Here is a 14,073-nt window from a genome sequence, read left to right on the forward strand (position 1 = left end):
TAGATGGTCATGATATCATTGTGTGCTCACATGACCTCTTGTTTGTGTGCTGGAAAAGAGACTGCTGTGGTGTCTCTTCTTATAAAGGGCACCAGCCCTATTGGATTAGAGCTACAATTTATTACCTCATTTAACCTTTATCATGTCTTTATAGGCCCTATCTTCAAATACTATTTTTACTATTTCATTCTATACTATTTATTATACTATTTATTTATTTATTATATTATATTACTATTTGATGTTATAGCTTCAAAATTTGAATTTTTGAGGGAAAAAAATTCAGTTCATAGCGACATAGAAAATGCTTTTGCCACTTGAAGCAATGCAGAGAGAATTTCAGGAAATTGAGTCTGCAGACACTGTAAGGACAAAGATCATATGTACAGGGCTGCCTATTGCAAATATTGGATCTTCAGCACAAGAATAGCATGGATGTTATGTTTCTGAATTTCTATGCTAGGAAATGCTAGGGTGAAGGTAGAGTGAAGAACATATGTTCATGCTTATAGAAAAAAAATTATACTCCCACTAAACAAAAAGGAATACTTCAAGAAGATTTAGTAACTGAAGGACTCACAAGGGCAAATTTGTTAATTTGCTTCTGTGGGAGTCTTTCTAGAGCCATGTATTCAGTTTGTCGAGTTCTCACTAGCACTATATTCCTCAAAGGCTGGATTAAGGATGATATTGTAGGAGGAACACAGATATATTTATTCTATCCACTTTTTATAGTTTTATTTTCTTCAATATTTATTTTTAATTTATGGTAAAATATACATAACATGAAACTTACCATGTTAGCCCTTTTAAAGTATACAGTTAAGTGGAATTAAGTGTGTTAGTATTGTTGTGCTACCATCACCACCATGCATCCACAGAATTTTTATTTATTTTGTGAAACTGAAACACTGTGTCCATTAAATAATAACTTCCTATTTCCCCCTCCCAGAAGCCCTGAGAAACAAGCATTTTACTTTCTACCTCAATGAATGTGACTTCTCTAGATACCTAAGTGTAATCCTCGTATTTGTCCTTTTGTCAATGGCTTATTTCACTCAGCATAATGTCCTTAAGATCCATTCATGTTTTAGCATGTACCAGAATAGCATTTTTTTGTTAAGGCTGAATAGTGTTTCGTTGTATGTATATAATTATATTTTGTTTATCCATTGACTTCTACCTTTTGCCTATTGCAAATAATGCTGCTATAAAAATAGTTGTATAGATATCACTTCATGTCCCTGCTTTCAATTGTTGCAGGTATGTAATCAAAGTGGAATTGGTAGATCACAGAATGATTCTATGTTTAACTTTTTGAGGAAATGCTATACTGTTGCCTACAGTGGCTATACCATTTTACATTCCTACCAACAAAACACAAGGGTTCCAGTGTCTACACATCTTTATCAATGCTTGTTATTTCCTGTTTCTTTCATAATAGCCACTGTAATGGGTGAGAAATGGTATCTCATTGTGGTTTTAACTTGCATTTCCCTAATTATTAATGATGTTGAGAATATATGCGTGTACTTACTATTTGTACATCTCCTTTGGAGGAACATTTATTTATTTACTTTTCTATTTTAAAATTGGATTGTTTGTGTTTTTTATTGTTGAGTTTTAGAAATTCTCCATATATTCTGAATATTAATACTTTATCAGATACGTTATTTGCAAGTATTTTTTCTCTAATTCTGCATGCTGTTCTTTTACTCTGTTGATGGTGTCTTTTTTTGCATAAAGAAAAAAAATATTTTTGATGTCTAATTTGCCTACTTATTTTGCCTGTGCCTTTGTTGTCATGGCCAAGAAAATATTGCCAAGTCAAACATCATAAAGCTTTTTCCTATGTTTTCTTTTTAAGAATTTTATAGTTTTGGGTCTTATGTTTAGGTCCTTGATCTATTTTGTGTTAATTTTTAATGTAGTATGGGTTAAGATTCCAACTTTATTCTTTTGCATGTGGATTTCCAATTTTTCTGACAAAGTTAGTTTAAAAGGCTTCTTTTTCTATTGAAATGGTCTGGGAAATCTGGCTGAAGGTCATTTGAAAATATATATGAAGGTTTCTTTCCAGATTCCCTGTTCCATTTCATTAATCATATGTCTATCTTTGTGCCAGTGCCATACTGTTTTGATTGCCATAGCTTTGTAATATGTTTTAAAATCAGAATTTAGAAGATAAGTATCTTAATTCATCTTTTCCAAGATTGTTTTGGCTGTTCAGAATTCCTTGAGTTTACATGCAAATTTTAGGATAGATTTTTCAATTTCTGGAAAAAAAGTCATCATTGGTATTTTGATAGAGATTGCATTGAATTTGTAGATATCTCTGGGCTAGTGACATCTTAACAATATTATGTTTTGTAGTCTATGAAATCAGTATGCCTTAATTTATTAATTTCTTTAAAAATATCTTTCAACAATGTTTTATACTTTAAGTGTACAAGTCTTTCACTACCTTGGTTTAATTTATTCCTAAGAATTTTATTTTATTCCTTTCAATACTATTATAAGTGAAAAAGTTTTTATTTTATATTGTTCATTGTTAGTGTATAAAAATGCAACTTTTTTTGTGTTAAATTTGTATCCCACAACTTTGTTGAATTTATTATTTCTAAAAGTGTTTTTGTGAAATATTTAGGGTTTTCTTCTTATAAAATTATACTGTTTGTGAACAGAGATAATTTTACTTATTGCTTTTCAATTTGAATTCCTTTTATTTATTTTTCTTGCCTAATTGTCATGGCTAGGACTTCCAGTACTTTGTTGAATAGAAATGACAAAAAGTGAGCATTCTTGTCTTCTTTTTAATCTTAATGGTAATGCTTCCAGTTTTTCACCATTGTGTATGAGGTTAGCTGGGTTTTTCATACATGGACTTTATTATTTTGAAGTAATTTCTTTCTATTCATAGTTGGTTGATTGGTCATGGAATAGTGTTGAATCTTATCATGTTGTTGATTTTTTTTGTATCAATTTGTGGTTTAGTTTCCCCTTCACTCTGGTAATGTATTACACTGATTGATTTTTATATATTAAACCATTCTTACATTCCAGGAATAAATTCCACTGGTAATGGTGTATAATATTTTAAATGAGCTATTGAATTCAATTTGATATGTTTTTGGTGAGTAATTCATTTATCATGATATTGGTCTATAGATTTATTTTTCTGTATTTTCTTGGTTAGGTTTTGGTATCAGTTTAATACTTTACTCAGACTGGGCTTGAAAGTGTTCTCCTTTAAATTTTCAGAAGAGTTTAAGGAGAATGGGTGTTAATTATTCTTTAAATGTTTGAGAAAATTTACCCATTAAGCTATCTAGTCTTGGGCTTTACTTTGTTGGGAGGTTGTTGATTATTGATTTAATCTCCTTATTTGTTATAGGTCTATTCAGATATTCTACTTTTTCATGATTCAGTCTTGGTAGGTTTTGTTTTTCCAGGAACATGTCTATTTCATCTAAGCTATTAAATTTTTCGGAGTGCAATTTATCTTAGTACTCTCTTGTAATATTTTCGTACGTCTAGAAATAGTAGTAATGTCCTCTCTCTCATTTCTGATGTTACTTTTTTGAATCTTCTCTTTTACTTAGTCCATCTAGCTAAAAGTTTATCGATTTTGTTGAACTCTCCAAAGAACCAACTCTTGCCTTTATTATTTCTATTGTTTTTCTATTATTGATTTTGCTTACTTTGCTCTAATTTTTATTATTTCCTTTTTAGACCTAGTTTCGTGTTTAGTTTGTTTTTCTATTTCTAATTTGCTAAAGTATAATTTTAGGCTTATTAATGTGATATCTTTTCTCCTTTTTAATATAAGCATTTATTTACAGCTATAAATTTTTCTCATAACATTGTGTTTGCTGCATACTGTAAGCTTTGGTCTGTTATGCTATAATTTTCATCAGTTTCAAGATATTTTATAATTTCCCTTATGATTTCTTTTTTGATCCACTTGTTGTTTAAGAGTGTGCTGTACAGAATTCTGATAATCCTGACCTTCAAGACAGGGGCTATATTTATTGATGTGTTCTCTCAACTGACCAAGTCACAGCTAAACAAGTAGTCTTGTCTGAGAAGTCACTGCTCTCTGAGGAGACAGACCTTATTAAGCTAACTCTACTGGAGAGCTCGTGTGCCACATTTGTTCTTTGGTCTCTGTGTATCATAAGTCTCCAAATATTTTTGTGGAAGGAAGTCATGGAATCCGTTGTAAACAGTTGCCATTTCATCATGGGAGCACTGATTCAGGTGACAGCCCTGTTGGTACCACCACTGCAACTAACCCGAAACAGCCTCAGGTAATCCCTTCTTAAGGTGATTTTATGGGGCATCTTTTAAAACTTGACCTCAGTCAATGTGCCACAGGTGTCCTCCATGCAGATGGGAGCAGTGGATCTCTTGGGAGGAGGACTAGACAGTCTGGTGGGAAAATTCTTCATCCTATCATGGATGTCTGCAACCTTTGTTTCTTCACCTACCTGTTGTGGTCAACAGTGGACTGAATGACCTGTGTGAAGTCTCCACAGGGATAGGCACGGCGCCTGGTGGGTATGTGGCTCCTAAGTCTTTTTCTGGCTACCTGAATTAAAGGATAAAGGCTTAGAGATTTCAGGAACATTGACTCACCACCAAGGGCACATCTTTATGGAAATGAACTTCACCAATACAGCTCTGCAGCATATGACAGATTTTGCAACCTAATTTAACAAGAATGGCCATCCATACACCACTGATGCCAAACTAGGACATTGATGTCTCCCTTCCTCTCAACACCTTGGGTGCAGTCATGAAGATGGAAACTCTGAATAACCTGCTGGTGGCTGTGAAAAACAATATTGATGTCTTCTACTTGAGCCACCTCACCCCACTCAGTTTGCTTTTTAGAAGATAGCAAAATGGAGCACCAGGTCTTCCTTGCAGCAGGAAAGGATATTCCCAATGAAATGAACTTCAGTTTTAGATTAAGGAATGTCATTTAAATGCTGACACTGTTTCCAGCAAGTTGCAAAACAATAATGTTTATATTATTGCCAGGAGGAATGTGGAAGGGCAGGACATGCTGTACAAATCCCTGAAGCTCACTAATGGCATTTGGATTTTGGCGGAGCTACGTATCCACCCGGGAAACCCCATTATATGCTGTCACTGAAGCGCAGAGCTCCTGAAGTCTCTCAATACATTCATCAAGTCTGGGATGGCATTTTGAAAAACTAACAAAACTGGTCCACTACCTTCCAATCATGCTGTGATCAGTGCAAGCCAAAAATTCTTAACTGGAAGAAATCGTATTGCTGTGTAGAATCTGATCCCAAACATACTGAGGCAACTCAGCAAGGTAGTAACTAGTCTAACCTGTCTAACCTGTGCCAACATTAGAGTACAACCTGTTGGATACTTTTAGCTTCCTGTGAACATTGGTAACCACTGCTTCAGTCACCTCCCACCTCTTGCCACCTGCTGCTGCTGCTCTCTGTGCTTACTTGTGGGCTTCTCCATGCTGTGCCAATGGCCAGCTTTTTCTACACCCTCTTTTGAGTGTAGTTTGGTATTTTGTAATTGAGAGCTTGTTTCAAAAGCAGAAAAAGACAACAAGTATTAAAGCAAGAATGTGTCACTGAAAAAAAATTGGGTTGTTTAATTTACACATATTTGTAGATTTCCCACTTCTACTATTGTTTTTCAGTTTCATTCCATTGTGATCAGAAAAGAATCACTGTACAATTTTAATCCTTTAACATTTATTAAAACTTGTTTAGTGGCCTAAAATATCATCTATCCTGGAGAATGTCCATGTGTACTTCAAAGGAATATGCTAATGTTGATTAGAATAAAATTATATTTTATTATTTTCTTTATTTTGATTAGGAAAGTGAGATTTAGGAATGAAATAGTTTGCCTAGGATCAAGCAACAAGGAAGGTGACTTGGAAAGTTTAGAAACTGAAGTTTATTTAACATGAACGTTTTATAATCAAAACATAATTTTCAATAGTTTAAAATATGATTCTTAAATAAATAAACCCATGCCACAGATCTTAATTTAATTCATTAATTCTTAATAAAGTACTTAATATTGTAAAGATAGAGCAAAATTATATTGAGAATCTGTCTATACCTATTTTGAAGGAAAAAAATGCTAAAATAAGACTGCAGTGTTAAATAATTAATTTGCTATATGGTAATATTAAAAAATCTTTGGAATTATTTTTTCTACCAGATATAAGTCCACAATTGAAGATGAAACATATAAATGTTTGACCTCTAACTGAAAAATAAATTCAAACACACGTAGAGATTCTTAAGTAATTCCCTGGTATGACATTAAAAGTGCGTGCCATACTCTCGATATGACTTCATTCTTTTGATTTTCAAATTTTGTATAACTTTTCTCCATATTATTACACATTGTAAATTGATGGAATTTTTCTTCTGAGTTTTAAATTTTCTGGGTCATCAACTTTGGAAAACTGACATGTATTAAATGAAAAATGGGGGTTTATCATAGAGAGTCTTTTTTTCTTATCTGTGGAGTTACATTTCACAGTTTGATAAAATTCTTAGCAATTTGTGCCAATGCAGGAATGTGAACAACACTTTGAGGACAACTTTTGGTATAAGGGAACATTGCTTATACCTGGGAAGTACTAGTGCATAATGAATTTGGTGCTTAGATTTTCTAAATTGTGTATTTTTTTTACATTAGCTACAGTCAACAGATAAAGTTTATAAAGATATATAATATTATTTGATATAATTTCAAATATTTCACCCACTTTGCAGGTCTCAACATTAGCTCATGGATGTTGAGTGTGAAGCTTTTAAGATAATTTTTTATAACGTCACCTACATAACTTGGGATTTTCAGGTTAGAGTACATCTTTCTCCCACCTTATGTATTTAGGTCGTACATAGTAAAAATAATAAAATTGTAGATCATAGAAATAAAAATACATCGTTTAAGGCAAAATAAGAGTACAGGATGGTTGAATAGTCCATTTATTTTATTAACTTGAGTGAAATGAATTAACATTCTTTAGCCAATATCAGAATGGAGGCAAATTCACCATTAAACTGAGGAACATATCTCTGGAGATTCTCTCTGAGCCGAAATAATTTTACAAATATGTGGTTAATTAGTTTCATCTCTGAATATGCCAGCAACAGTGAAAGAGCTGAATGGTCTATGAACTATGAACCTCTTACTTTACAAGTGGTCCAATAAAAGCAGTGTTTAGCATGCACACAGCTCATGTGAAGCTGTTGGAATCTCCTTTGTATTCTATCCCTGCTTTCTAGGCTAATAGAGGGCTTACATGTTTAGAACTGTCAAGTGAATATCTTTTTACAAGCATTACACCAATTTCAGTAGAGGGCAAAAGAACAAAGAATATAATCTTATTCATATAATTCAAGAGCACTCAATTATTTGGGCACTCTAAGATCGTTATTTTATCATTTCGAAGAACAGGCAGTTAATTGAAGGATAAAGTGGATCTGACTTAGACAAACTTTGTTTTAAAAAATACTTATCTATGGAAATTCCTGTTGCTATTTCAAGTTTTCCAAGTAGTAGTGGTTTTTTTTAATTTTTTTTATTTTTTTATTTTTTATTTTTTATTTTTTGTCTGTTGTTGTTGTTCTTAAGACTGTTATTCCAGCTTCTAATTTTAAATCTTATCGATACATACTTTCTCTAGTTTTCTCATATAAACACATACATTACTGTCTGATATATTTTAGTAGCCTCTTTCTTCAGCATTTGATCCTTTCTTCAATATTTTCTGTCTTTTACCAGATTGACTATATCTTATTTCCCCAGTATAATACTGTAGTCTTCACTGTTCCCTCAATATCAACCTTTTTCTTCATAGTTCATAATTAGATTGGGGATGATAAAACACAAATATATTGCCAATGAACTTCTATAATCTTGTCAACAATGGGAATTTTTTAGAAGTTTAGGGAATTTGTGGTTTTCATATTGTTGCCTGTGAAGGTAGCATTTGTGTACTCATCAGGAAATCAAATGCTAATGGTGAAAGCAAACTATTATAAGCAAAAGGATATAGCCAATTAGCTCACCTTTTTCTGTAAGATTTTGTTTAATCATGTGTAGAGTTGATAATAAATTGTTAAGGATGGGGCATTTTTTAAACATCATCTGGTTTCACCACTCCATTCTTAACATGAGGAATATATATCCAGAAATATTAAGTGACCCATCAAAGTTTCACAGTTCCAAACATCTTTCATGTGTCCTGTTCCTTCTGAGATCTTCTTTGATGTGAATTCTTATTCATCAGAAGAACCCACACCATTCACTTTAGTACTTATGCTCAAAATATTTCCTGTGTTTATATGCTATGGTGTCCACAAGAGATATGTGGGGTTCATTATTTCCATTATGGTACATTAAACTCTTGCAAGGCATTCTACCAATACATTTTGTCTAACGTGATAAGCCCACAGTATCAATAAAATTTGATTATTTGCTTTTTGTAACTTGTGACTAATTGCAATTTCAAATAGTGTGATAAGCCAAGCTTCATTGAGACCTTCCCAGTTGATCAAAGGCTTGAAAGACATGAGATAGCTGTGCAGATACTCAGCAGAAAAGCATTCCAGGACAATGTGTCAGACAGTACAATTGGCCCAAGGTACAACTATTCCTGTTGTTTATGAGAAGTAGCAGGCACTGTGGGTGGCTACAGTAGAAAAAGCTAGTGATGAGACTGGGGAGTGGATGGTGCGGATCACACAGGACCTTCTAAGCTATATTTGATTCATAGGGTTGTAACAAATTACTACAAGCTAGATGGCTTGAAATGACATACATTTATTTTTTCATCGTTCTAGAGACTATAAAGGCTATAAATGCAAAATCGAGATGTCAGTAGCACCAAGCTTTCTCTCAAAGCTGTAGAGAAATATCCTTCCTTTGCTCTTCCTAGCTACCAGTCATTAGAACAGGGCCCATTCTAATACACGATGACCTCATCTTAACTTTATCATATTTGCAAAGACTATATTTCCAAAAAAAGTCAAACTTCAATATTCCAGATAGACATGCCCTTTTGGGAGACTATTCAATGAAGTACATAAGCCATTGAGAAGACCCTGTTTTTGAATTCTGTGGAAACCGGAGCTATTGCAGGTCTTTTAGCGGACAAGTAACATTATCTAGCTTTTAATTTAAAAAGATATCTCTGGTTGCTCCGGTGAGATTGGACTACAGGGGTGCAATGGCAGATGACGGGGGACCAGGTAGGGACCAGTCGTGACAAAGGTAAGGAATGATAGTAGCTCAGACCAAGTTTGTGGTCATGCAGGAGGTAAGAAACAGTCAGATTGTGGATATCTTTAGAAGATTAAACCAACAGAATTTGCTGATAAAATCAGCTATACAGTATGAGAGTAAGAAAGGGGTGCAAAATGATCCCCAATTTTTGCCCTGAGCCATTGGAAATGACTGTACCATCCACTGAAATGGAAAAAGTTGATAAAGAAGCAGGTATTAACATTTCATTTTTGTTACTTGAGGACATTTCTGGTAGGCAGTTGATAGAGAACTTTGGAGTTTATGAGCAAGGTCTGAGTAGCAGATCTATATGTAGGAGTCACAGAAAATACATGCATTTAAAATCACTGAAAGGAATAAAATCACATTGCACATAAGTGTAGATGGACATGAGAAGAGAATCAAGAACTGAGTCCTTGACTCATTTCAACATTAAGTGGTTGAGGAGAAGAGTATTCAACAAAGGTAACAGAAAGAACAATCATTACTACCAGGCACGGTGGCTCAAACGTCTGTAATCCCAGCACTTTGGGAGACCCAGGCAGTTGGATCACCTGAGGTCAGGTGTTGAGACCAGGTTGACCAACATGGGTGGTTCATGCCTGCAATCCCAGCTACATGGGATGCCGAGACAGGAGAATCATTTGGGAGGCAGAGGTTGCAGTGAACCAAGACTGTGCCACTGCACTCCAGCCTGGGCAACAAGAGTGAACTCCATTTCAATAGATAAATAAATAAATAAATAAATAAATAAATAAATAAATAACAATCATTAAATCATTATCATCAGAAGTTTTTCAGAAGGGTTAAGAAAGATACAGCAATAAATCCATCTAGTTCTATGGTTCACTTTTAGTAAGCACTCAGGAAATTCTAGCTGTTTGTCACTAGTTAACTGTTATACTATAGTTCTTTGAGTTTCCCACAATACTGCATGTTTCTTGAAGGCAGTTACAAACATGGTACCTGGTACATAATGGGTAATCATTTAATATTTGTTGAATAAATGAGTGAAGTTCCTTATTTGTTTCTATAATTTTTATTTGTACTTACTCTGTTATAGACCTTGTGCTATGGTATTATAATGGTTTCTTATTATGGATGTGAGCTTCCCTATATGCTCACATTTGAATTTATATTAGATATTAAATATATTTTTTATTGTGTAAAGAGATTAGTCAAGGCAGAATTGAAATAGTGATCTCTGTCTTTCTTTCCTTTTTTGTTAGCTTTCCAAATATTTCCAGAATGCATCCACTATTCTTCATATGTATCACTATACCTTATACCAGACTACCATTATCGATCATAAGGATTATTGCAACACTTTCCTAACTGGTATCTCTTTCTCCTGATGAGATCTCTCTCAAATTCCTCTTATTGTCAAGCTAAAGCGATATTCCAAAATGCACAATTCTGATCAGCTTAGTCTCCCCATAAGACTGTTCAGTGATTTTATCATTAAATTAAAATAAAGATACGACCTTTGGTCATACTTTCAATCTCATTTTTTCTCTGAACTACTTTTAGTGTTCTCAGCTGTACCTTCACTAAACTTTTTTTTAAAACTTATTTTGTGTTTAGCTTTTATTTATTGAGCTTTTAAAAAATAACCATCCCTGTAATAAGACGTGAGGATACAGTGATAAACAAAGCAAATAATTTCACTTTCTTTGTGGAGATCGCAAAATAATTGATAAGATAGCCATTTAAATAAATAGTTGCAAATGTGAAGAGTGTTCTAGAACTGCAGGGTGATAACGGTTGTGTTTAAGGAAGAACCTTAGTCCCAGGTTAGGAGTGGAGTGGAGGGATTCCTTTCATCTTGTCTGCATATATTTATATAAGAAGTGGCTCTTCCTAGGACACTCTTCACCTCTCAGTTTGTCTAAGTCACTTTTCAGGTATCAATGTATACATTTGTTATTCGTTCAGACTTCAGTGACTCTAAGTTTAGGCTAATGTTCTTGTGTTTTCTGCATTTACCAATCATATCAGGTTTCCTTACTGTAAACATCTGTTTACTGATCTCTCTGTAAGTTTTGTGGGGACAAGAATAAGGTTCTATTTATTGCTGTGTCCCTTTTGCTTAGAATGGTCCTGGGTACAATAAATTTTTGTTGAATGAATAAATCAATACATATAAATGTGTCTTTTACCTTTTTCTACTCTCTTGTCCTTTGTAGGATATATTATATCAAAGTTATCCCATGCCTGCAACAAAAGGAAATCAATAAATAATTGTTTAAAACTTAATTAGGAGAGGAGTGTGAATGTGGTTTCTACCTTCTCTAATGCCCTCCTTCCCTTTAGGCAGATAATTTTCTTTGTTACTTCCTTCAAGCAAAGGCATGACAAGATACTGCACTCATGGACACTAAAGTGCTAAGAATATAATATGTTACTTATTAACTATTCCAGATGAGTATATCATCTACTAACATCTAGACATTAGGTATATATCATAAACAATTCAGATTTTGTTCCTACCAACCTGGATCCTCATCTGCCCGGTGATATTAGCACTTGGGTTATTGGAGCACTTTTAATAGCTATAGACTATCATAAAATTTCTAAACGCCAAATAAAATAAGTGAAAACATTTTTGTACATTTGTAATATCGTTCAATAATTAACATTTCTAATTATGGAGGTAATAACATGCCTCGTATTTAGAAATAGATTACTATTGTCAAACATGTTTTAATTGCATCCTCCGATCCTAACAGTGTTACACAGGGAAAAATGCTACAATTAATTCTATTTTGCAGAGGAGGAAAGACTCAATTTAATGTTACCTCACTTGCTTAAGTTTACATGTGTAGAAATTAAGGACATGTGTATTCTAATTTCAAATTCAAAAAGTTTTTTCTACTTAAAAGCATTGCCATTTACTTAGCTTAATCAACACAAACCAGAAAATTGAACAAATGTCTAATAAAATTAAATTTTTTAGATGGCTCTTCAAAGTGATTTAAGAACTCAGACTAATTTCTACAATGTGGTATTTTCCTTGGCCAAAATAGCATACACAATTATTTCATGTTTTGGTTTGATTACGTAGATGCTTAGATTTGCTTGTCTTAAATGTCCTATTTCTTAACATAATGGAATATGTTTTGTGTTAATAAAATAAAACCAATTAGGAGGATAAAAATCATTCCTTTATGTTTGGGACACTTAGGCCTGCTGAGAGCTAGCCCCAGTGGTAGCCCAGAAGTCAATGAAACAAGTTGGATATTTTCATTTTCTTGTTCTGAGAAAATTAAATTGCCCTGTTTCAAGAAGTTGAGAGTTATACTGGAATATCACCCATCAGAGTGCATTCAAAGAAACTCTCTGGAGTGACCATTATGCTCAACAAAATGCTCAAGCAGCTCTTGATACCGATTGGTTTCAATGATGCTCACTTTATACTCTTATTTTTTACATTATTTTCTTTTTAGATAAGCCTGAACTTTTCTGCATTTCAAATTATGAGTACAGATTCCCTTTACCCTTCAAAAATTCCAGTAGAAATGTCTCCCTTTAAGTCATATCAGACAGGTTAGTCAGAAAATGTGAGCAGATTGGAAATCATCAATTAATTCTAGTTTTTCTATTATGGGAAAAATTATCCAGGATGCTTTCCTTTTTTTTTTTAATTTTTCTCTTTCTCCGAAAAAAAAAAAAAAAGAAAGGTAATAAGACACCAACTACATAAGTAATGGGCACACAAACTTTAATAAACTTTGTTTTTAAATCTTGTTTTATTATTTTAGGATAATTGTCATTTTTATTATTTTTATATCTAATATAGACTTATATATAATTCCATGGAATTTATTGCTAAATACATGATTCGGAATGGTTAAGTTTAGTATATTTTGATTTGATGAATAATCTGTAAAAGAAAACACTCTAAAAATTTATATGAAATGGAATAAAAAAGCTCTGTATCTTGTATGCTGATTGAGAGCTTAGAATAATTAAGAAGTTATGGAACAATTATCAGAAAAAATTAAAAACTTGGAAATTTGATAAATAACAAAAGTAGAATTTCTTTTAATTTCTATTGGAGTCTAGGCTCATATTTGAAAGATAGTAAAGAATTATATAAATGCTAATTAGATGAATAAATGAACACATAGATGCCTTTGGCCATATGACACATTGTCAGTTGCTGAAAACACAGCCTTGGCACTCATGAAACTTACATTTTTAGTTTCCACTACTTCACACAACACACTTCACCATTATTGGTCTTTTGGAATACCACAGTAATTTCTTAACTATTTTATTTGATTCTGCTCTTTCTCTTCATTGGAAAATATAATTAGAAACAAAATATCCTCCTAACTCAAAAAACCTGTTCACAATTGCAGACGAGAAAGTGACAGTTAGATTATTAAATAAGCATTAAACTAGAATGTGATGTATACCACAGGCAAAGGACTAAGAGACTGAAAAGACAGAAAAAAATTTCACCCTTTTATTTAGCCAAGCAGTTATAACTCGTTACGTAAATGTTCTCAAGATAAACAATAACTAGGCCCCAAATAAGAGGTCTTGACAGCACCATTTGTCACACATAGTTCATTCTAAATTCATTTCATAATTGGGGTGACCATCTGTGTAAGCTAATTGCCTTTATCCAGAGAAATAATGAAGTTTTTGTATCTTCATGAAAAAGTTTGTTTTACAACTTGGAATGAGTCCCTGAAGAGTTAGTCTTTGCTTTCCCACAGAAACTGGGAGACAAGGGTGCCATGTATATGTATATAT

At 33.1% G+C, this 14,073-nt stretch overlaps 1 pseudogene; it reads left to right on the top strand.

The window, feature by feature from the left end:
* Positions 1 to 325: 325 nt before the first annotated feature.
* On the top strand, positions 326 to 12,727 carry LOC110743072 (annotated as a pseudogene).
* Positions 12,728 to 14,073: the final 1,346 nt, after the last annotated feature.

The sequence above is a fragment of the Papio anubis genome, chromosome 1, assembly GCF_008728515.1.
Source record: "Papio anubis isolate 15944 chromosome 1, Panubis1.0, whole genome shotgun sequence".
Taxonomy (NCBI): Eukaryota; Metazoa; Chordata; class Mammalia; order Primates; family Cercopithecidae; genus Papio; species Papio anubis.